Consider the following 23,459-nt stretch of genomic DNA (forward strand, 5'->3'; position numbering starts at 1 on the left):
CCCAGCCCAGGTGCTGTAGTGAGTTGCTTTGTGCCCATCATTAACTCAAACATGAAATTCTGGAAACATCAGACAGCCATGTGTGCATGCATCTCCATTCCATAGCACTTGGGCCATTCTTGTATGTTTAAAGAAAATAGCTGAAATGGTGGTGGTCAGAACTCAGAATTACTGAAAATAAAATAAAATTTGTCCCACAGGCCCTGGTTCAAGGCACAATGAAATCACTTTATCGGTGATCGATCATTCTTTTGTCTATTTTCCTTCGCTGTGAAGAGTCTGTGAGATCTTCCATTAGCATGTATATAAGCCAATAAAGGACTGTCACTTAAAATACTTACTATTTCAGACATGTACTCAGATGGGTAGGTGGGAGAAACTTGTCTACCCCAAAGGAAACACATTTGAACTAATACATTTGTGTAGGAAATGATGTCTGTTTTCCATTAGTAGCAAGAGGCACCAATAATTACTTTTTATCTGAAAAATTGGTTCTGGGGCCACATGCTACCACCCCTTCCCACTTCAGAAAATGCAGTGGTGCCTATGGGACATAAAAATCAGTAAGCTAAATGGAGACCAGAGGTTCTATGCCACGCCACATCTCATCATGCCCAGAGATTATTAGTGGATGCCCTCTTTTTGTAAAAGAACAAGCTTAGTCCTATTGTGAAATAGGAGCTTTTCCAGACTCCTATTTCACAAGTGCCAGATGCAGGACTGTGGCATTTAGTGCCTGTTTTCCCCTATTCATTGTGGTTGGCAGCTGTGAATACACTTGGACTCACTCAGCACAGGACCTAAGGTTGCTACTCAGTAGTCAGAAGTGACCCTGGCATGAACAACAAAAACAAAAAAAAACCTGTCATAGTCACTTTCCCGGGTCCTGGGACAAGACAGGGAAGCTCAGCCAGGCATGCAAAGTTAAAGCTGTCAAGACCGAGTGACAGGGCAGCAGACAAGATGTGAATGTAGCCTGTCTTCATGCCATCATTTCGCTTTCCCCTCTCTGAAGCTTAGTGCTCTCAGCTATTTGAAGAGAGCAATTTAGATTTATATTAAGGAATGAATAAATAGGCTGCAGTGATGAAATCTCATTTGGAGTGCATGCAGATTGTATATGCTAATGACCGTGCATCCTGCCTGCGCAGAAGCAGAGCCCCTCAGAAGGTCAAGGGCTTCTCCTGTCTCCTCCCTCATTCATCTGCTTAGACATTTGAGAACAACTTAGGCATTGGGGAAAGGTTATCAGAGTGTTGGGTTGTTTTTTTTTTTTCAATCTCTCAACTTTACACCTCTCCTTATGGAGCCATAAAGCACTTGACAAGCCTTCATGTAATTCTGGGTGATGGATTCCCTCCCAGAGGGCTGGAAGAGATAGTTTTACATAAGACACACATACGAATCAAGTCACAACCTGAGAACTCTCCTGTCTAGGATCACTTGACGTCACTAGACCATCCTTTGGTTCCTTCTGTGGTTGTTCACATCCTCATTTCTTAATAGAGTTTGAGCTGCTCAAGGGCAAGGTGTTAAGAAGCTTCACTGTCACCCACCCCACTGGTTTAGCTTTGGCAAAATCACTTTGTGTGAGTGGGGGCACAAGCATTTGGTGTCTGCTGAAGGCTCTTGGAGAGATCCTCCTCTTCTGACTTGCTTTCTTTCCACTGGAATCTGGCATCAGTGTGCTTTCCAGACCTGGCTCGTTCTTTCTGAGCAGTTTTCCTGCTGCTGTGATTTACTTTCCTCTGTAAATGTCCTGGGAACAGCAAACAAAACTTCTGAGAACACTTGGACATCTTTGGCCCTGGCTAATGATAAGAAACATGCATGAAAGGTTGCCCTCCTTCCAGGGATCTGGACTGAAAAAAACAGCAGATAGCTTCCAGAGAAGAAATGGGAAGAAATGTTTGAGCTTAAGTACAAAAGCAGAACAGGTGGGAAGGGCAGAGTCGCAGCTCACTTGGGGCTTGAAGGTATTGTAGGCAATCCTCTCTTCAAGGTTTTGGGGGCTTTAGGCAGTGGTTTTCCTTTGCTCCTGTTTATAATGCTGATTGTCCTGGCCATATTATATGAGACTGTTGTGGGTTCCTATCTTCCTTCTTCAGAGACCCACAGGCTCTTGCATGAAGCCCAGGACTATGGACAGTATCCAGGCTCCCACCCTCCAAGCAACTCTTGCTGTATGTAATTCTTTCACACTGGAAGCTTTATAGGAAATATTGCTTTTTTTTTCTTTTTCATTTTTCAAAGAAAGTTTCTGTGAGCTCTCAAAAAAAATTTTTTTGCCAGTCCTAGGGCTTGAACTCAGTGTCTAAGCGCTGTTCTTGGGCTTTCTCAAGGCTAGAGCTCTACCACTTAGAACACAGAACCATTTCTGGCTTTTTTTATGTATGTGGTACCAAGGAATCAAACCCATGTCACCAGGAATCAAACCTGAGTCTTTGTGCATACTAGGCAAGTACTCTACCACTAGGTTAAAGTCCTGCCGGAGGCCTCAAAGTTTTGAAACCACTGATAAGAGGTAGTCAAGAGTCCATGTTCAAAGCAACATGAGTCACGAGAGCTCGCTGATCTTCATCTTCCTCATGCTTAAATCAAGGTCAGCCACCTGCTGCTTCCAGCCTCTCACAGGATGACTGAAGGATGAATTAGAGCCAACCATTCATGCCTTCACGATTGATTCTAACAAGGCTTCATGGATGACTCTGTTGGGAGAAAGATTCCTAAGTAAATAGGTAGCATAGCTATTCTTAGCTGAAGGATAAAGTAAGGGCATATGTTTTATAAATTGCAAGGCAAAATACAAAGGTAGCATAGTGTTGCTACTGCTATTCACCAGAGAATCTAAACACTCGTCCATGTAATTTTAGGCATCTTACTTAATTCTCTCCGCCTCCACAATCCCATCTATGTAGTGGGCACAAAAATGAAATCTATCTCATCAGAGAAAATGAATTTGCATTTATGACATGAAGTGGGCATTGTTATTACTGAAAATTTCCCCAGTGCATAGTGAGGTCGGTGCCAATGGCAAGTCCTTAAACTGGGGTTTCTGTTTCTTTGTCCCCAGTGTGGCAGTCCTTTGTCACTATACTTATACTTGTGTTGCATTCCTCACAGTATACATTCCATGTTTGTATGCAAAGGCGACAGGAACATCATGTCAGGGAAAATTGAGGGGAACAGTGCTGTTTGTGTTGCAGGGAGTCTCTGTTCTTGCTCTCTTTTCTTCTCCCCTTTTTTGGAGGTTTGGTTGAATTGGCACTCCTCAGACTGAACAAAAGCTTCTCTTTGCAGCAAGGATCCTTCTTGTCTTCTGTGTGTCATCTGCCTTTAAGGGTGTAATTTGTTTCTGATGTGTGCAGGGAGCTCCCCGGAGAGGGCTTTGTGGATGGTGTGCGGAGGCTCCTGTATTGATCGGTGATATAACTGTGCTATAGTGGGTGAATGAGGTAATTCTCATCAGCTTACTCAAGTCATGACCTTGAGGCAGCTCAGATGACAAAGCCATAGAGGTGCATCCCTGGACACAGAATGTCCTTGTTGAAAGGTAAATCGTGTGAGGTTGACTAACAGTTATAAAGAAATGACTCTGTGACCCTAGGAGGAAGGCATCCCAGGTCTTAGTAATACTGTTTGAGACAGATTTTCAAGACTCCTCGCTTCTCTTTTCTCACTAGATTCTCCCTTAAAACTGCCATGGGTAATGGTGTTGGTGTGAAGTGCAGAGCAAAAGACTTAGATGCTGGAATATACTAAGCTGGTTGCCACTCTACCACTTGAGCCACAGCTTCATTTCCAGCTTTTCTTGGTGGGTAATTGGAGTCTCACAGATGTTTCTGCTCAGGCTGGCTTTGAACCTTCATCTTTAGTTCTTAAGCCTTCTGAGTAGCTAGGGTTTCAGGCATGAGCCCTTAAAACAATTCAATAATGAGGTGGGACAGAGTTGAAGATAGATTTTTAAAGATAGGTAAGAGAGGAAGTGAAGCAAGCAAGGTAGTAGGATCTGCATGTGAAAGCCCCTTATGAGAAAAGAAAAGTGGAGCAAATAGCTGTCTATGCATTTAGCCTTGAATGTCAGTTTCTGAACTATCTAAATTAACCTCTCCCCACACCTAGTACTGGGGTTTAAATTCAGTGCCTGGTTGTTGTCCTTTAGCTTTTTTACTACCACTCGAACCACAGCTTCACTTCCAGCTTTCTGGTGGATAATTGGAGATGAGTCTCTTGTAGTTATCTACTCAGACCGGCTTCAACCAATGGTCCTCAGATCTCAGACTCTGTGCAGCTAGGATTAAAAATGTGAACCACTAGTGCCTGGCTTCTATTTCTAAACTATCTAGCCTCTTTGCTATTGCTGACCTGGCCTTAGCCATGCTAGAATAAGTAGAAATCTTAGGTGAAGAGACTTGGGATGGAGGCAGGTAAAGGGCAGTGTGGGCAAGATCATGGGAACAGGACAAGTTACTTTGGAATTACTGAGTAGTCATTGACTTATTTGCTGTTTTTCAGTAATAGCATATGCTGAGATTGTACTTAGCATATGGCAATCCTAAGTGTTCTGAGGTGTATTAACCCTTGCATCCTCTTGGCCATTTTATGCACATTTTATACCCAAGAATAAGGAGTCAGTTTGTCTAAAGTCATTGGTTCCAGACTTGGTACCTTTGTCAAATTACAGCTTCAAGCTGTTGGTTTACAGTTTTGAAGGAAAAAAGAACCCTAGGGGAAGGTGGAAGGAATTTAATTATTTCAGACAGGGGTTCACCAAGTAGATCTGATGGGCTGAACTATAAGCCTTTCTTTCTCTCTGAAGCAAAAGTTTATTTTCTGGCCTGCATCTTGGTTGTCTTCTAATTAGAAAACAGTTTCTGACGTGCAGCGCCTCGTGCACTGAGGGTAAGCTGAGTTGGCTGTCACCCTTGAAGGCATCATGTTGGCAGAACTCAAAACACTTTAATCCTGCAGCACTTGGCAAGGGTACTGATTTGCTGGTAGAATACCAGGGAAACACTGAAGACAGGTTGAGCATTTGCTGGTGCTAATGAATTTGTCAAGCATCTAAATCCAAGGCTCGTGCATACTTACAGTGCTCTAGAATATATTTGAACTTGTATAAGAGATAATGTTGTTCAAACAACATCACTTTTTGAGCCGATGTTTGAACCAGAAGAGGCATAAATTTTCCTAGATCAACTCATTAGCTACCAATTCAAGAATAAAATTAATATTAAGGATCACAAGTCTGAGGATATATATTGCACTACATAGTAAGACTAAGTAAGACCTTAGCTCTAAATCAGCCAATCATCAAGCACTGGCCTAAAAAATAAATATCTTATTTTACTTGACTTAGGCCAATTAAGAATTGAAGGTAAAGTAAATAACTCAGCTCATGGAAATTATATGTGAACTAGATGCATTATAAATGTGCCACTTAAATAAGATGTGTATTGACTGGATTAGTAACGATGTGTCTTTGATCATGGTAAATACAAGTGTTGACATCCATCCAAGCCACAAAAATGACTGGAAGTCCAAAGTGAAATAGAAATCTGTGCGAAGTCAAGAGAGCATGTCCTATATGGCCTTTTACTACTAATTAATAAACACTAGCCTCTAGTCTGTCACTTAATAGCCTATTTGCAATACATCGGCCAAAGTCATTTTTTTTTCACTTCAAGGGAGGGAATTTTTTGTAAAAAGGTTAAAAGGAGAAATTAGCACCCTACTTTTTTTTTGTTGTTTTTTTGTTTTTGTTTTTGTTTTTTGCCAGTCATGGGCTTGAGCTCAGGGCCTGAGCACTGTCCTTGGACTTTCTGAAGGTTAGAGCTCTACCACTTGAGCCTCAGCACCACTTCAGGCTTTTTTTTCTATGTATGTGGTACCGAGGAATCGAACCCGGGTCTTCATGCATGGTAGGCAAGCACTTTAACCACTAGGCCAAACTCCCGGCCCAGCACCCTACTTTTTTATTAAAGGGAATAAAGAAATAAGAGATAAACATACATTTGGAGCAAATAATTCTTGGGAAACTCTTCTGGTATGAGCCTAAAACCACATTCATGAGATACTGTATCCCAATCATTGATTATGAAAACTCTCAAATATATCAAAAGTTGAAAAAATTGTAGTGAAGTCACCTGAAGATCAGCCACCTAGATTACACAACTAATATTATATTATTGTTCTATTATTTCATATCTAGACACATGGCCATCTTTCAGTCTATCTTCTTTGACTGGATATATTTCAAGGCTAGTTAATCTGTGACATTAACCAGTCCGACATGAGCTTTCCTAGTGTAAAAATTCCAAATTACTCTAAAATTCAAAAAAAAAAAATTTGAGCACTCACTTTACACTACAATGTGGGGGGGGGGATCTACACCTGAGCTCCTGTAACAACAGGTTGTAGTCAAAAAGCAGGTGCGCTGAAAATATTGTATATAGCAACCTCCAGGCAATGTGTATAAAACATACATGGAACTTAAACAAATTCGGTGTTTAGACTTGGATCCCATCCCTGAGATATCTCATTACATATATGTAAACATTCCAAACTATGAAAAATATCTGAAATCCAAAACACATGTAGTCCCAACCAGCCCTCAACCTGTATTTGAATTTAGCTCTTGCTCTTATGTAAAGCTTATGTACTATATATATTTCAGTGTCCCTAACTGCTATTATGGTATGTTACCATTGTCCCATACCTTCCCTCCTGTTCCTTCCCTGGTCCTATATAAATCCCCGGAGACAGTTGTGATTACATATGTTTTTTTTAATAATGTCCAAGGGATATTAAGGTTATTTCACTGAGGATGGAATGCATAAAAATAAGTTATTCCTGATTAGTTTGAGGAGCAGTGGCATGCAGGACTATAGGTGATTTCTGCAGCCAGCCCTGTGGGCTTAAATTTTGGATCGGCTATTGACCAGCTGTGCAACTTTTGAATCACTCATTTACCGTCTGGGTCCTTCAGTTTCTTTCCCTATAAGGGAGATGCTAATAGCTGCTCACTTTTCAGGCTTGTGAGGATGAATGAGTTTGAATTGAGAAAGCTCTTAGAACAATTTCACACAAGTTTTGCCTTCAACCCCATCAGTTACCGACTCTACTACCTGGATAGAGTAGACATGTTTTTCTTGTTCTCATTGTACTCTACTGTGAAATGGAAATGAGACCATTTAACAGAAAAGTAAGAGAGACCTCCAAAAAAGAAAACTAAGCAAAATAATAGATGTAAATCATTTTTCAGAGTCCTACGCAGAATCTTTTTTTTTTTCACTCTGACCAATTAAGGTCCATACTTAGCTCAGATTTTCTTAGGCGGTTCTTAATGTCATTTTCAGTTCCAGAATCTTTCTTAGGGTGTCACATTACGTTCAGTCACTAGAGAAGTCTAAGGACTTCTCTAGAATGCAATTGTGTCTCACACGTGATTGGTGACCTCGACAATGTTGTAAAGCATGGAATCAGTTGTCCTATGAAATGTCCTCAAATTTTTCTTTTTAAAAATTTTAAACTAACTTTATTTATTTTGGTCATGTGGTACTGAGGAATTGAACCTGGGGTCTCATGCATTCTAGGCAAGCATGCTACCCCTAAGCTGTATTTCAGCCCATTCTCTCCAATAGTTTTTTCTCTCTTTTCTTTTTTAATTGCTTGCTTGCTGTTTTGTTTTTGTGTTTGGTTTTGATGTGTGTATGATGGTACTTAGACTTGAATTCAATGACAGTTGCGCTAGTTTGCCTTTTTACAAAAGGCTGTTATTCTACGACTTCAGTCACATATCCCCTTCCATTTTTTTGTTAGATTATTGGAGATAACATTCCCACAGTCACACCTGTAATTCTAGCTACTCAGGAGGCTGAGATCTGCAGATCATGGTTCAAAGCCAGCCTAGGCACCAAAGTCCATGTGAGTCTTATCTCCAATTAACCACCAGAAAACTGGAAGTGGTAGAGTGTGAGCCTTGAGCTGAAAAGCTCAGCGGCAATGCCCAGAGTTCAAGCCCCACACTGACCAAAAAAAAAAAAAAAATCTCACAGACTTTCTTCCCAGGCTATGATCCTCAGATCTTAGCCTCTTGAGTACCTAGGATTATAGATGTGAGCTACCAGTTTCTGGTCAATATTTTTCTTATAATCAAAAAAACATAAACTGGGTACAGTTCACAAGATGTCTTCTCCATCCTCTCAAATTGGTAAATTATCATTTCTATTACATCATACCTATGAATGTTCCATGCCACCAATACAACTTATCAACTTTTCGCTTGCTGCTGAGCTCATTACATGGTCTAGGGAATGCTGGTCAGATTTCAAACTACTCTTTTCATACTCACTTTCTCCATGCAGGCCCCTTTCCCATACTGCACTATTCTTGAGAAGAAAATCATCATTGTGCACTCTCTCTGACTCCTGAAAGCCAGACCACCTTCACCAAATACTTGGGATTCTTCTGCATAGGGTATTTGCATATTCATCCTCATCCTAAAATTTGCATGTATATCAGAATGAATTTATGGAGAATTATTTCATGCCTTGAGTTATATTTTAATGTCATCACTGAGTGGATTCAGTTGTTCTACTTCAGGCCATTGGCAGTTGGAGGTATTGTCTTCTCTATTCCTCTCATATATTGTAGGATGTTTATTTAGTGTTTTCTTTCCTTCAAGCACTACAGGATACTCCATGATTTTATTGGAAACTCCCTGCCTTAGTCCTGGGATCATCTACTTGTTTTATTGACCTGGGACATGCAGAAACTTGATACTCACCAGCTCTTAGTTCTATCCATTATCTTTTCAGCAGTACTAGGGATTGCCTTGCTAGGCAAATATTTTGTTACATTCCCAGGTCCTTATGCTTTTAGTTTGTTTTCCACACCAGATCTCTTGCTTTTGCCTAGAGCTGTTCTTGAGCCAGGATCCTCCTTCCATCTCCCAAATAGCTGGGATTACAGGCACACGTCACCATACCTGGCCTTCCCTCTCTTTTGTGAAAGCTTGATAAGGACAGTAGTAAGACCTCATGAAGTTCTCCTAGCTCAGTCGTTCATTGGTTGAGTTCAGCTCATTCAGCAGACTGGACAGAAGTCAGCCCTGCCAGTCACCTCATGAATTTCATTGAGCTCAATCCAAGTCACACTCAGTGTTGTAGTTAGAGCTGTGAGAGCTTGTCTTGCCCTATACAAGCCAAACCCTACCCTCTGGAATGAGATGAGAGGACATTAACATAGAAAGTCTGTAGGAATTCAGATTATAGGAAAGCAAATGTAACCCAAGAGCACTCTAAAGGCTTCTTATGTAAGACTGGCTTCTGCTAAATTTATTCCAGATGAGAAGTCCAAAAGGACTCTTTGAGCTCCTTTGAGCTCATGGCTTTGGAAATTCCAGCCCCTAGTTGATTGGTGCCATTGTTTTGAGCCTGGGATAAGGGAACAAATCATGACTGGAATGCATGGTGGAACAAAGCCAGTCACCTCCTTGCTGGGAAGCAGAGAGCAAGGAGGAGACCCAGGTCCCACAATCTCCTTTGAGGTAAAACCACAGTGACCTAAAGACCTCCCACCAGGCTCTACCTCTTAAAGGTTCTGTTACCTCCCAATAGCACCATCCTGGAGACCAGGTCTTTACTATGTAGCTATTTGAGATTCAAATGATACTATCTGACTTTAGCTATCTAAAAATACGGCATACACCATTCCCTTGATGAATGTTTTATTTTTCTCTCAGAAGTCTTTTCATACAGTTTTCTTCCATGCTCTGAATTCTCTGACAAAAAAATGATCAAATACATGCACAATAGAGATGTGTGCTTCTCAGCCAACACTGCATTTTACAGCTTATTCATTAAAACTCTGATACCCAGAGCACACTATCGCTAACTTATATATTTGAAGCTGCTCAAGAGCATGCCAGAGAACTGAAATGGAAATTTATAATCTGATATTACCAGTCTTCCATCTTGTTTGGGCACCATGAAAAACTGTATTGTCACCAGAGGGGAGTTCTCAGTATTGTATGTAGGTGGCTATAGGATTTTCCTCTTCCCTTGTGGGGGGTGGCTTACAGAGAATATGGGAAGGAGTGAGATTCTTCTCCTTCCATGGAGAAACTAAGCCAGCTTTCTTCTGCTTGTAATGGGTAATGCAGACTAGGATCTGTTGATTTTGCAAATGTGATACTTGTAAATCTGCTATGTAAATAAGGACCTCTAATGCACGGTAGATATTATTGTTAGGTGGAATTAGGCTACCAAAAGCTTATATTTCAACTGAGCCCACCTAAAGCATTTTATATACATGCCTAATCAAGGAGAGTTACAAAGAGGAAGAGGTGGCTTTTGTCCGTAACGGAAGATTATGAGTTTTCACCGTAATTCTGACAGGAGGTTTGCCTTGTCTCCACATGACGATTTCTTTTATCTTCATTTGGTCATTATTGTGTCCCTCCATCAGGCATGAGAACTTCCCCTAACTTTCATTCCTATCCTTGACCTTGTCATTGATTTACTGGCAAATGAACTCTCTGAGATTGCAAGATTTAGAGAAGAGCTTTGCAGGCATTTCGGCCACACGGCCAATCTGATGTCTTAAGTTTACTCTAAATTAGAAAAGTCAAAAGAAATACAAAGGACTCCTTGATGTAGAACCTCTCCCTTTTTTAGCTGATTTCCCGCAATGTTCAAGCAATCCTTGGTATTCCTCCGTTGTATCCCACAGCCCATCCTTCTCAGGAATGACTTATTTGTTCCTTCTGAGATAGATAATCCAGATCTTTCTTATAGGACAAAGTGGCCACTAAGGTCGTCGTTGTCATGGTCCTCTTCCTCCCGCTCCTCCTATGTCTCATTCTCCTCTTTCTTGTGGTCAGATACACATAATATTGCTTTTGTTTTAACCACTGCATCTGTACAGTTGAGCGGCATAAAATATATTCACATTCAATATAATGTGAATTAAACTTGTTGTCATGGACACCTAAGTCCTAGTATTTGTCCATCTTTTGGGACTGAAACTCCAAACACACAAAAGGGTAGCTCTCTATTCCCCTGGCCTTTTTCAACCATCATTCCACCTGCTAGTTCTATGAATTTGACTATTCTTGTGTATTCTGAGTAAATGAAATCATACAGTGTTAATCTTTTTGTGCTTGGCTATTTCACTCAGCACAATATCCTCAAGGGTCACCTCCACTGTAGAATGTGTTAGAATTTCCTTCCTCTTCAAAGTTGATTAATAGTTCACTGCAGATTTATGTCACATTTCATTTATCCATCTATCTGTTGACAGACCCTTGGTTATTCCCTCTTTTTGGTTATTTTAAGCAGCAATACTACCATGAATGTGGCATTCAAATGTCCCAAGTTTCTGCTTTCAGTTTTTTTCAGTACATAGCCAGAAATGAAATCACTAAGCCATTCAGTAAATTTTTAAAATTTTTGAGGTACTGTCATGGGATTTTTTCCATAGCAGTTTCACATTTAAAAAAAAATCTGACCAAAAGTATAAATAACTTCTGATTTCTCCACATGTTTTGCTGGACTTTTATTTGCGTGAGGTATTTGCTTATTTGCAGGAAACCATCCTAACAGGTATGAAATGGTGTCTCATGGTACTTTTGGTTGTTAACTTCTCCAATCATTGGTGACTTTACCTGCTTATTGGCCATGCATGTATCTCCTTTGGAAAAATGAGGATTCAAATCCTTTGCCTACTCCTAACGTCAATTTTGTTGTTGTGCATCGAGTCTTGCTGATTGCCTAGATAGTACACTACTCCAAAAGATCACTGAATTTTCACCTAGGTTCTAAGGGACATTCTACACTCCCTTTGCATAAATATAATACAGAGGTGAATGCAAACTGACCTGCCACTTTGGAAACTTACAGTTCCATTCTAAAATTTGTTCTTGTCTGTATATTGTGGAGGAAGTTTACTGGTGGATACTTAACAGTGAAACCTTTGAGGCTTTGACATACCATTTCCTATTATTCTCTAATATGGGGTTTGTATTGTGGTCAGTACTGAGGATCAAACTCAAGGTCTTGTGCACACTCTGTAGGCACTCTACCACTCTCTGAGTTGTATCCCTAACCTGCCATCTAACCTTTTATTAAGTCAAAAACGACATATATCAATATCTGGAAATCATCAGCCGCAATTAACATATTCTAGTCTATGGGCCAAACTTTACCTTTACCTGCTTTTGTGAATAAAGTTTTATCAGCACACTACCCTGCCTATTTCTTTTTTTTTTTTCATCACCATGCCAGATTGTATAGTTGCCTCACAAAGCCTAAAGCAATTGATATCTGGCTCATTGTCAGAAAGATTACCAGCATGGGTGTTCTAAACATTCAAAAGATATTTGTGCTTTTCTAGTCCTGGGGCTTGAACTCTGGGCCTAGACACTTTCCCTGAGCTTTTGTAGCTCAAAGTTATGGGATACACTGCTCTTAAGTATTTACTGAATCTCAACTTTGTGTCCAGATCTGTGGTCCGTAGGCCTCTGTTAATTGAGTGGAGAAACAGCTTTGGCATCCTAACCAGTTCTGCAGCCAGTGTGACCCAATGTTTCCTAACACAGCTAGAACCTTCCCAAGTCATAGCATCTTGCTCCATCCTTTCCCTGAAGTCTGTCTTAGAGGGCAAAGTCTGCTTCCTCCTACTCCTCCCTATCCTCCCTCTTGGCAACAAATGCATATTCCTGTTCATTCTAAACTTCTGTGCGTAGCTCTAATGGTTAACTGCAGTGAAAGGAGTTCTAGTAGAGGGACTTGCCCTACACTGTAAAGCCTAGACAGTTTGCTGCCTTGTACCCTAACAATATCCCCATCATTCTCTACCTACCCTTCAGAGACAGAGAAGAAATTTTGCTAAATCAGTTACCACCGATTTTTCAGTTCTGAGGTACTGTTGGTTTACCGGTTTTGTTTCATCTTTCCTCTAACCTCTTGACTGTAAAGCAATTGACAAAACAATAAACTTAGGCGAGCTGCAGGAAGAATTGTTAAAGTGCAGAGACACTATCGTTGGAAAGTTTATATGACATAGTTGGCAATTGAATAGTATTAAACATTGACTTTTAAAAGTTACAGATAATAAATAGCTTTGTAATATTAGACTGACAACTATCTGGGATATTCTACATGAAATTATGGAGTGGTCTTCTTTTTGTATATGCTAGTCCTTGGGCTTGAACTGGGTGTGTCCCTGAGATTTTGTTTTGTTATACTCAAGGCTAGCACTCTGCCACTTGAACCACAGCTCCACTTTTGGCTTTTTGGTGCTTAATTGGAGATAAAGAGTCTCAGAGAATCTTACTGACCACCTGAATGTGTTGATGAGCTTTGATTGCCATGTACATTGTCAACTAATAAACTGGAAACTTTGTAGTCCTTTCTCAGTGCTTTGCAGGAAGAGTTGAAGTCTTTTTTTTCTCCCTTAGAATATAATACTTATTATTTCTCTTTTGAATTCAACTTCTAGTTCTACAACCTAAAATGGTTTTAGCTACCACTCATTAAATAATGTCTCTGCCTGAACTTTTGAATTGAAATATTGTCAATAGAACCTTGGTGAGACCCTTTTAAAAATGTTTTTCTTTAGTCAATAGTAGAGTAATATTCCTGTGTAAGTTATTGGTGTGTGTGTGTACACATGCACGTGCTCATGCACATATACACAGCAGTTCTGGAGCTTGAATCTGCAGTGTGAGTGCTGTCACTGAGCTTTTTTGTTCAGGGTTAGTGCTCTAACACTTGAGCCAAAACTCTACTTTGGCTTATAGCTGGTTCACTGGAGGTATGAGTCTCACAGACTTTCCTACCCAGGATATCTTTGAACTGCAATCTTCAGATCTCAGCCTCCTGGGTAGCTAGGATTATAGGTATGAGCTACTGACATCTGGTTGCAATATTTCCTTTCTTCTATATGTGTACATTTGCATTTCCTGAGAACAGCTCTCTACTAAATTTTACTGTACATATTTACATTCATCTATATGTTTTGGAATTTATAGCCACCCACAAGTTTTGGAATTCAGATAGTGTCCTGTGAAGTGCCAGAAACTTATCTAACTTGAGGTCATTCAGGGCCTCCTATATATGGCCTCATGGAAACCATTCTTTTCTGTTTATAGAGAGTGTTTTGCTAGAGATGCCAGTGACAGAGGTAGGGTTTGGAACTATACAGATAAATAGTATAAAACATATGCTAGGGCTGGGAGTATGACCTAGTGGTAGAGTGCTTGCCTAGCATGCATGAATCCCTGGGTTTGATTCCTTGATACCTACCACATATACAAGGAAAGCTGGAAATGGTGCTGTGGCTCAAGTGGTAGATGACAGCAAAAAGCTATCCTGGCTGCGTCACAATTCAGTGGGAGATGAGAACCCAGAAAAATGTACCATAGAATATGAAGTGTACTCCTTGTAAAGATCTGTAGATTCTATTATAGAAAGTCCTAGAATCAGGCCAGGCACAGTAGCTTAAGCCTGTAATTCTAGCTACTTAGGAAGCTGAGATCTGAGAATGGTTCAAAGCCAGCCCAGGCACTAAATAGTCCATGTGACTTTTATCTCCAACTAATCACTAGAAAACCAGAAGTGGGGCTGTGGCTCTAGGGGTAGGGGGTAGAGCTGAAGAACTCAGGGACAGCACCCAGACCCAGCAGTAGAGCAAGGAACCTTGAGCTAAAGAGCTCAAGGACAGTGCCTAGGCCCAGAGTTCAAACCCCATGACCCACATACAAAAAAAAGTCCCTAGAATCAGTTAACTGACTTAAATCTCACCTCATTTTTTTAAAATTGAGTGAACTGCACCATCTTGGTTGATTGAGAAATGCATAGGTACTATTTACTTATTCTGAGGTAATAAGTGAAGTTGTATGACATAATATCTAGTCATTATCTAATCGGTGGCCTCTACAAGGCCAGTGCTCATGTTCCATTATCAGTCTTGTCCTGTCTTTGGTTCTGAAATGCTAGCATTGTGTTTAGGTCAGAGGAGAATGTTTAGTCTGCCACGCTTTGATAACTAAAGTAAAATGCTGATGGAGATCATCTCATCTCGTCGCTCTGCTGTTGATTGCATGCTTGTGGTTCATATTCAGAATGAGGCAAAGTAATTGTTAGAATGACTTGCCAAGGATACATTTTGTGTCGCTGCAACTGTCAGCACTTTGGGCTCACAGTTCTGCCTAAGAGCGCTTGCGTAGCATCCATGGGGCAGCTAAGGAATGACTCTTCCTTAACTACCTTGGATAACTTTTGTTCTGGCATCATCACTTGTACCTATACAAGAAATAACCATTTCGTGAAAGCAAGCCCTTAAATCTGTGTGTGTGTGTGTGTGTGTGTGTGTGTGTGTGTGTGTGTGTTTGAATATTAATATATAGAGACTTGACTATAAACTCCCCTACAAAGCTCATTTCTTTGGCCAGGAAGCCTAGACAATCTTAACTTTGCCACTTACTGGTTACATAACCAGGACTGATTCCTTTTATTGAGCCTTGCTTTCCTCATCAGTGTATCTTTGGGGCTAAGAGAACCTATTTTCCAGAGCTTTTATTAGAATTAGAAATGACCGGTAGAAGGAAAATAATGGTCAGCAGAAATCACCCACTCTGTGAAAGGGAGTAGCTAATATTGAAGGATGACCTAATACAATGGCATGCTAGGTTTCCATTACTGGAATACCTGAGAGAATAAACTCATGAAGAGAAAAGGACCATTTTGACTCATAGTTTGGGAGGTTCCAACCCTGTCCTTTCAATCATGCAATCCCAGTTCTCTCTGAGACCGAGGTTAACTAGCTCACTCCATGATCTGGGATTGAAGAAAGCACTGGGCATCCACCATTTCCTTCAGGAGCACACCCCCAAGGACTGCTCACTAAACTCTACCATTTTCAATTTTCTTTGGCTTGAACTTGGGGGATTAATGCTTATTAGTCAGCTGCTCTCCCAACTGAGCCATGCCTCTACCTTTTAAAAGTTGTACGCCTTCCAAGAGCACCACTGTAGAGTCTAAGTCTCTAGTTGTACGTGCTTTTATTGGCCAACTATATCCTCAATGCCTACTGTGGCCATGAAGATGTATTATCAGCCAATTTCCCTGGCTGAGTCATATTAGCAGAGACATAGAAATGGATGTAGACGTTGAGCAGGTGAACCATGTCTACAGGAAAGCATGTGTGATGAAGCATCCTGCGTGTAACTTTAAGAGATACAAAGGGCCCTTTGAAGGCAAATGTAAGAATGTGTATAATTTATTTGTGAATGCCTAAAAGGGGAATTGCACAATACACCACTCAGCCTGAACATCTGCTGCTTGCTTGTGAGGAAATCAAGTGTCTACCAGAGAATCAGGCAGCAAAAGTTTCTGGTTTGCTCTAGACACATCTCACCGGCACCTAAATTGTAGTGTCCAAAAAGATGTTTTTAGTTTGTGATATATCTACTCCCTTGCTAAAATTCGAGGCCTGTGTGCATATATTCCCAGTGTTGCTTCTTTTACACATGGAGAAAATAGCATTATAGAACATCCCCTGAGAAGTATGTCCCTCGCCAAAAATGGTCCTGCCCTCTGCTGGAGCAGGAATAGAATATTTAGGAGATGGTGGCTAAAGGGAACATTCAAAGGCTCCACCATTTCCTTGGAGACTCTGGTTTTCACAATTCTGATCTCTACTTGGTTTCTCTACCTTTTGCCTTTCCAGAATTTCTTAGTAGGTTTCTGCTACCTCAATGTGTCCTGTCTTTCCCTGCTGTTTCCTACTAATTTTCTATCTCTTCCCTGAGGGTAGGACATATAAAAGTTGAGCTGCATTCATAGCTAGAGGAAGAATTATCTCCACAACCAGTGGATGCTGTGGATCTAGACTGCCTTGCCCAGTTGATGCTAAAGTGACATCTTTCCAATCATTGCTACAAATGTGAACACATTTTTTTTTCTTGATGGAGTGAAAAGACATGTCCTTTGACTCACATAACCCAAACCCATCATTCTAGACAGTACACAAACATTCCCACTTTTTATACCTTCTTACTGTGGTGAATCTCGACTATTCTTAGGATTCCAACCTCAAATAAGGTGACTTAATTTCTAGGGCTTTTCAGGACTCTGTAGGACTCAGTATGTCTCTCAGTGTATCATTAATTCCACCATGGTAGAAATGAAAACAAGGACATTTGTTTAACTTCAGACTTACAATTTCTTCCTTTGAAAGAGGCATCCCTAGCTACTGTGTTTTCTAAATCTTTAAAATTTTGTCCCTTTCCAAAATAGTGCATGTGATCTTATTCCTTGGTATATATGTTCGTTTGTATTCCTCTAAGCCTACACCCACTCATACCCAAACAATTTTTTGTTGTTAAGGCTTATTATATTTATGCAATCTGCCTTTTTCCATCTTGAAGAAAATGTAGACGAGAAAGAACACACATGCTACCACAATGTGTAGCCGCTCTTCATAAATATGGATACTTTGGAAGGTTCTGTAAATTCAACAAATAAATATTTATTGGTTTATTCTTCCAAAGCAATACTGTGACAGTCCTTAAAAATTATGAGGTAGAGACATTTATTAATGTTAAAAGATGTTCTAATAAATCATGAAAAACTTCTCTGGCAGTAAAATAATATGACTTCTTTGATAGTATGTTACGAATGTATTGTATACATATGTATAAGTTCATTTCTATAAGCATGTGTTTAATATACTGTCTATTATTGGGTGTAGGAGGGAGCCAGAAGTCATATATATGAAAATGTGGAATGCAAGACATAAGCTGACTCCAGTTACTGGGAGTTTTTGCATTTATATTATCTAATTGTTCTATATTAACTAGTTGTATTCTCTTGCTATTTGTCTCATCTAAATTGGGGATGGAGCAGGGGCAAAAGAGACTTGAGTATAGGTACTCACATTTAGGTGAATTATCAAATTGTAAAAATCTCTCTGTGTCTCTCTTCTATTGTTACAAATATGCAAATGTGTTGGGTCAAATAGTAATAGAAGCATTTCTTTTTATTAAGTCTCTTCCACCTGCCAAGCAGTACAGTGAAAATTTGAGAAGATATAGGCAGCAGGTATTATTATTGCCATTATGCAAATGAGGAAAGAGCTCAGAGGGTTCCCATGACTGGAAGGGCACAGCAAGGCGGTGACAGAGCTGAGAGGCAGACTGATGTCTGAGTTTGAACTCTGCTTTTCCTGGTCTTTATCATTTTTCCTGTACGCATATTGTCTGTCACTCGTGTGTGTGTGTGTGTGTGTGTGTGTGTGTGTGTGTGTGTGTATTGTTATAAGAGGTTGCTTTAAAAAAAAAAAAAAAAAAAAAACAAACATGGGCCGGGAGTTTGGCCTAGTGGTTAAAGTGCTTGCCTAGCATGCACGAAGACCCGGGTTCGATTTCTCGGTACCACATATATAGAAAAGAGCCAGAAGTGGTGCTGAGGCTCAAGTGGTAGAGCTCTAGCCTTGAGAAAGTCCAAGGACAGTGCTCAGGCCCTGAGCTCAAGCCCAGGACTGGCAAAAAAAAAATAAAAAATAAAAAAAATAAAAAAAAAAAACAACATGGCATCACAGATTTGATAGTGCACCACCTTTCCCTGCTGGTGTTGTTTCCAGCCACTTTTGAATTAGAGCAGGTCATTGTTTTATTTACTATGTATTAGGAGGTCTTCCCCCATCCTAGGACAGTTTGACAAGACAGTGGGTGTCAGCAGGACCTGTGTGGATGTTTCTGTGAGATTTTGAGGGGAGCCACAGAGTCTGGAATGCGGCATCCAGCCAGCTGGTGGACATGCCATTGAGGAAACTCTCCACATGGCCCCAGTGTCCAGGCCGTCTCCTCTTAGGAAAGACTTCTGCCAGCTGTGAGAATGGATCCCAGAAGCTCTGAGAGCCTGTGAATCTTGCCAGAGGGACCTCAACGAGTGGAAGTGCTTTGCTTCCCAGCCCCTCCTAGCTCTGTAAGGTCTGGTCTGCAGACATGTTCCAATATTGCCCCTTGAACTGAATTGCTTCTGGGGTGTAGATGAAAGTCTTTTGCTGTCACTCCCTTATCTGCCTGCCTTCAGACTTCCTATGCCCAACTCCCTTACCGTGTCAGTTCCCATCCATGTTTGGCGGGTATCAGATACCATAGCTTCCTCATGGGATTGCTCAGTTGACTTGCTAGATGACCTCCCGCACCTCTGCCAAATCCATGTTTCCATATGAACCAAATCACAGTCGGCTGTGGGCAATGGACTCGAGCAGGTGCCATTGTTTTGAAAGGACTGAGCATGATAAACAGTCTTCTGAATATCTATTGAGATGTGTTTCACCAGTCCTGTCTGCACAGGACATGTCATTTATTTATTTATCTGTCTGTACCAATGCTTGATCTCAGGGTCTCACACTTGCTGGGTTTGTTTGCTTAGCTAGCACTGTAGTACATGAACCATACCTCCAGTGCAGCTTTTTGCTGGGTAATTGGAAATAGAATCTCTTGGGTCTTTGTGCTTGGATTAGATTTAAACTAACATCTAATGCTCTCAGTATTCTGAGTAGCTAGGATTCCAGTCATGAGCCACAGCACATGTCTTTGGACAGAATATTTGTTTTTGATGAGGATATTTTTAAAGACCCACTTAAAAATTATTTCCCATACACCACAGTATATGCTCCTTGTCATAAGACTCACCTATCTCATGATAGATAATCCACGGTTGCGGTTATTTAAATCTTTATGTTTAAATTCATATATTTAACCGAACAAGCCTTTACCCATTGTTAATTAGTTGTGTACCATAAATCTAGGAAGTGCCAAAGTTGTGGGTTCTGAAATTCCCTACAATTGCTAGGCCTGCTTACCTGTGCTGATTCAAAAAAATGAGCTTTATCTTGTTTTCTAATTTTTTCCTTTCTTTTCTCTTTTTCAGTTTTCCAAAGAAATTAGACCAAAATTTTCTCAGTGACAAGGCACAAACCTGCTGTGTTCAGAGGGTGAGTGATCCGTTTATCATGTTTTCACCCATATCAAAGTTTTATGCAACTGGTCACTGAGGGCTCGTGTCTGTAAGCTTAGCTACCTGGGGGCTGAGATCAGAAGGATCACAATTGAAGGCCAACTCTAGGCATCCACGTGAAAACCCTTCTCAACCCACACCTGGAAATGGTGGTGCCCACTTGTCATTTTTGAGCTGTGTGAGAGGCTGAGACTAAGACTACAATGGTTCCAGGCCAGTCTTGGGTGGAAGAGTCTGTAAGACTCTCATCTCCAGAGGGAAGCTGGATGTGGAAAATGTGCCTGCCATACCAGCAAGAATGGTCCAGGCTCAAGCCTTGATCGAAAACAGATCCTATCTCAGAAAACAATAAGCACAAAACAGAACTGGAGTTATGGCTTAAGTGATAGAGCACCAGGATCCTGAATTCAAGCCCCACTACCACCCCACTCTCCCCACAAAAATTTTACCCAATGTTGTGAAACTCCAAGAAAAAAAAAAAACAAATATGTGATCCCAGCACCAATGGCTCATGCCATGCCTGTAATCCTAGCTACCCTAGGAGGCTAAGATCTAAAGATCATGGTTCAAAGACAGCCCAGGCACAAAAGTCTGTGTGACTCTTTTCTCCAATAAACTACGATGAAAAAGCTGGAAGTGGTGCTATGGCTCAAATGGTAGAGTGCTAGCCTGGAGCACAGTGAGCCTCAGAACCACACCCAGGCCCTGAGTTGGGACCAGCAAAAACTAAAACTGAAAATATATATGGTAATTCACAGTAATATACAGGCTCCAGAAACTTTTCTCATGTGGTCTCCTTCTTCGTCAGCTCTTGTCTCTTGCAGCCCTCCCCATAGGATCTGCTGCTGTTTCTTCAGTTATTTGGTTTTGTCTTTTTGTTCATTGAGACAAGGTCCCCCAAGGGAGGCCAGAGTGACCTCAAACTCAAAATCTCCCTTTCTCAACCTCTCCAAATGCTGCAATTACAAGCATGTACCACCATACCCCGCTTTCTTCACCATTTATTTTAGGCAGTTCCTACAGTTTGTCTCTTAGGCTTCCTCACTGCTGTTGCTGGTACCTTGTCGGGCTTGCAGAGAGGACGAAAGAGGTGTTTTTTTTTTCCTCCAGTGATTAGTGTACAGAGATGTTGAAAGGCGAAACCATCTGGTTTGTTCACATGGCTGCTCTGTTTCATGAATACAAAGAATCATGAGTTTGAAAAGTAAACAGATCTTCAGGCTTGTCTGGAAAATGCCTTATGTGCAGATGAGGCAGCTGAGGCCCAGGGCATTTCAAGTCCCTTGTCTGTGGAAGTCAGCAACTGGACTATAAGAGGAATATTTGACCTCTGGCTACATGGTTTTCATCTTGCACAAAACTGAGTCTTGAATCCACAGCTTCTCTCTCCAAGGGCTTCCATTTGGTTAGTTAATTTAACTTGATCTGAGTATTCATAAACTAACCATTATGTTTCATTCCCCTAAGGAGAATGTCAAGAGTGATGCTGTTTGACTGACTGTTTGACTCCTTGCAATCATATTTAGAAACTAGGAAGTGGGCTTAACAGAGAGATAGGCAGGTATCTACCATGCAAGGAAGGGAATGTAGAACGTGGTGATCTGAGCCTATCCAGAACATCTCTGTATGGAGCCCTGCTGAGAGAGAACAACTTCCTCTGTGGTCTTTCCAAGTCCTACATTTCAGTGCCACATGGTCATGGGCTGATGTTGGGAGGTACGGCCGGTTTGCAGCTAGAAGCTGTGGTACACCTGTAGGTGTGCGTTCCTCAGCTGCAGGCCTGCATTCCCCGGCCCAGGGCTACCCACACCTGCAGAGACTAATGGCTAAGCAGGTTCTTGGGGTGCAGTACAAATGTGGGCTGCAATTATCAAGACTTTCAGAGAAAGTTGTAGGCCAGTCTGGGCAGAAAAGGTTGAGAAGAATTCCAGCTGCATAATAACCAGCAAAACATTAGATATTCAAGTAGTAGAGTGCCAGCCAAGTAAACATGTTAAGCAAATGTGAGGCCCGGAGTTCAAACCCCAGTACTGAAAGGGGTGGGGGGGAGGAAAAGGAAATTGCTTTAGGATTTATAAAGAGTGCAGTGATGTGACTGATCAGATGGAGTTGAGTATAAGAAGATGAAAACGTGGGAAAGACTATCCTGTAGTTCTTTGATGGCGTTCTCTGCTCAATCTAGCTCTGAATTTTGTCCAGTTAGGTTAGTGAACAATGTTTGGTCTCATCTGTGTTGGTCTAAAGGTGGCTTGAAGAGCCTGAGTCTGTCTGTTTTTAGTCACATTTGTCATCTTTTCTTCTTAACAAATGGGAACTGTACTTCTGGACCTACTGAAGTCATTATTGCAGACGTTGGTAGGTCTCTTTACCCACATAGGGATAATCTGGCATCCACTCTGTGCCAAGAGGAATCTGAAATATGATGATTCACCCCGGGATCATCTATTTATTACTTGAATAGTGGTTTCTCCTGTCCCCATATGGCGAGAATGTACATTCATGACAAGTGTACTGTCTGTTTTCCATCATGATGAGAAAATACTTGAGATATATAACTTAGAGAAAAGTTTCTTTTTGACTGACCATAACAGTTGGCCTGGTTGCTTGGGCTTGTGGCCAGGCAGAATATTTTATAGGGCAACTTGTGATATACAAAGCTGTTTATTTCATGGTGGCTGTTAAGCAGAGAGTGACAGAAAGGTGCATGGGTCCCAATAGCCCTCCCAAAGCATTCCCCCCAGTCTTCTAACTTACTTCTAGATCTCACCTCTTAAAGGTTCCCCCATCTGTCAACAGCACCAAGTCCTGAAGAACAGACCTTTAAGATCTTGTAGTGGTTGTTGCACACACACAAAAATTATTATGCAAAATGTTATGATCTGTTTTTTAAAAAAACAAATGAGGGGAAACTAGGACCTAAACTGAAGCCATGAGGTTTGAAGCTCAGAGGCTAGGATGTAGGTCATGACATAGAATGCATGAGGCCCTAGGTTCAATCCCCAGCATGAAGGGGGGAAGAAAAAGAAAGGCAGAGAGAGGAGAGAGAGAGAGAGAGAGAGAGAGAGAGAGAGAGAGAGAGAGAGAGAGAGAGAGAGAGAGAGAGAGAGAGAGAGAGAGAGAAAGGGAAGGGAAGGGAGGGAGGGAGGGAGGGAGGGAGGGAGGGAAGAAGGAAGGAAGGAAGGAAGGAAGGAAGGAAGGAAGGAAGGAAGGAAGGAAGGAAGGAAGGGAGGAAGGAAGGAAAGGAGGAAGGAAGGAAGGGAAGGAGGGAGGGAAGGGAAGGGAAGGGAAGGGAAGGGAAGGGAAGGGAAGGGAAGGGAAGGGAAGGAAGGACCAAAAGTAAACTCACAGGCTGGTGCTCACATGCACAGACCTTGTGAAACTAGAGCCACTAGCCTCTGCTTCTCTGTGTGTTCAATACTGCTCTTA

The 23,459-nt window shown here is 41.2% G+C and overlaps 1 protein-coding gene across 4 annotated transcripts in view; it reads left to right on the forward strand.

The window, feature by feature from the left end:
* Positions 1 to 23,459, forward strand: part of Atxn1 (ataxin 1) — a 407,426-nt gene that overhangs the window by 201,689 nt on the left and 182,278 nt on the right. For 3 of the 4 annotated variants that reach the window (XM_090356347.1, XM_090356348.1, XM_090356350.1), the window contains one exon: positions 19,947 to 20,010. The exons of the other annotated variant lie outside the window; for it this stretch is intronic. The gene's annotated coding sequence lies outside the window, so the exon portion shown is untranslated. The remainder of the gene's footprint in view (positions 1 to 19,946; positions 20,011 to 23,459) is intronic. 4 annotated transcript variants of the gene reach the window in all.

Source organism: Megascapheus bottae, chromosome 22 (assembly GCF_031878675.1).
Source record: "Megascapheus bottae isolate mThoBot1 chromosome 22, mThoBot2.hap1, whole genome shotgun sequence".
Lineage (NCBI taxonomy): Eukaryota > Metazoa > Chordata > Mammalia > Rodentia > Geomyidae > Megascapheus > Megascapheus bottae.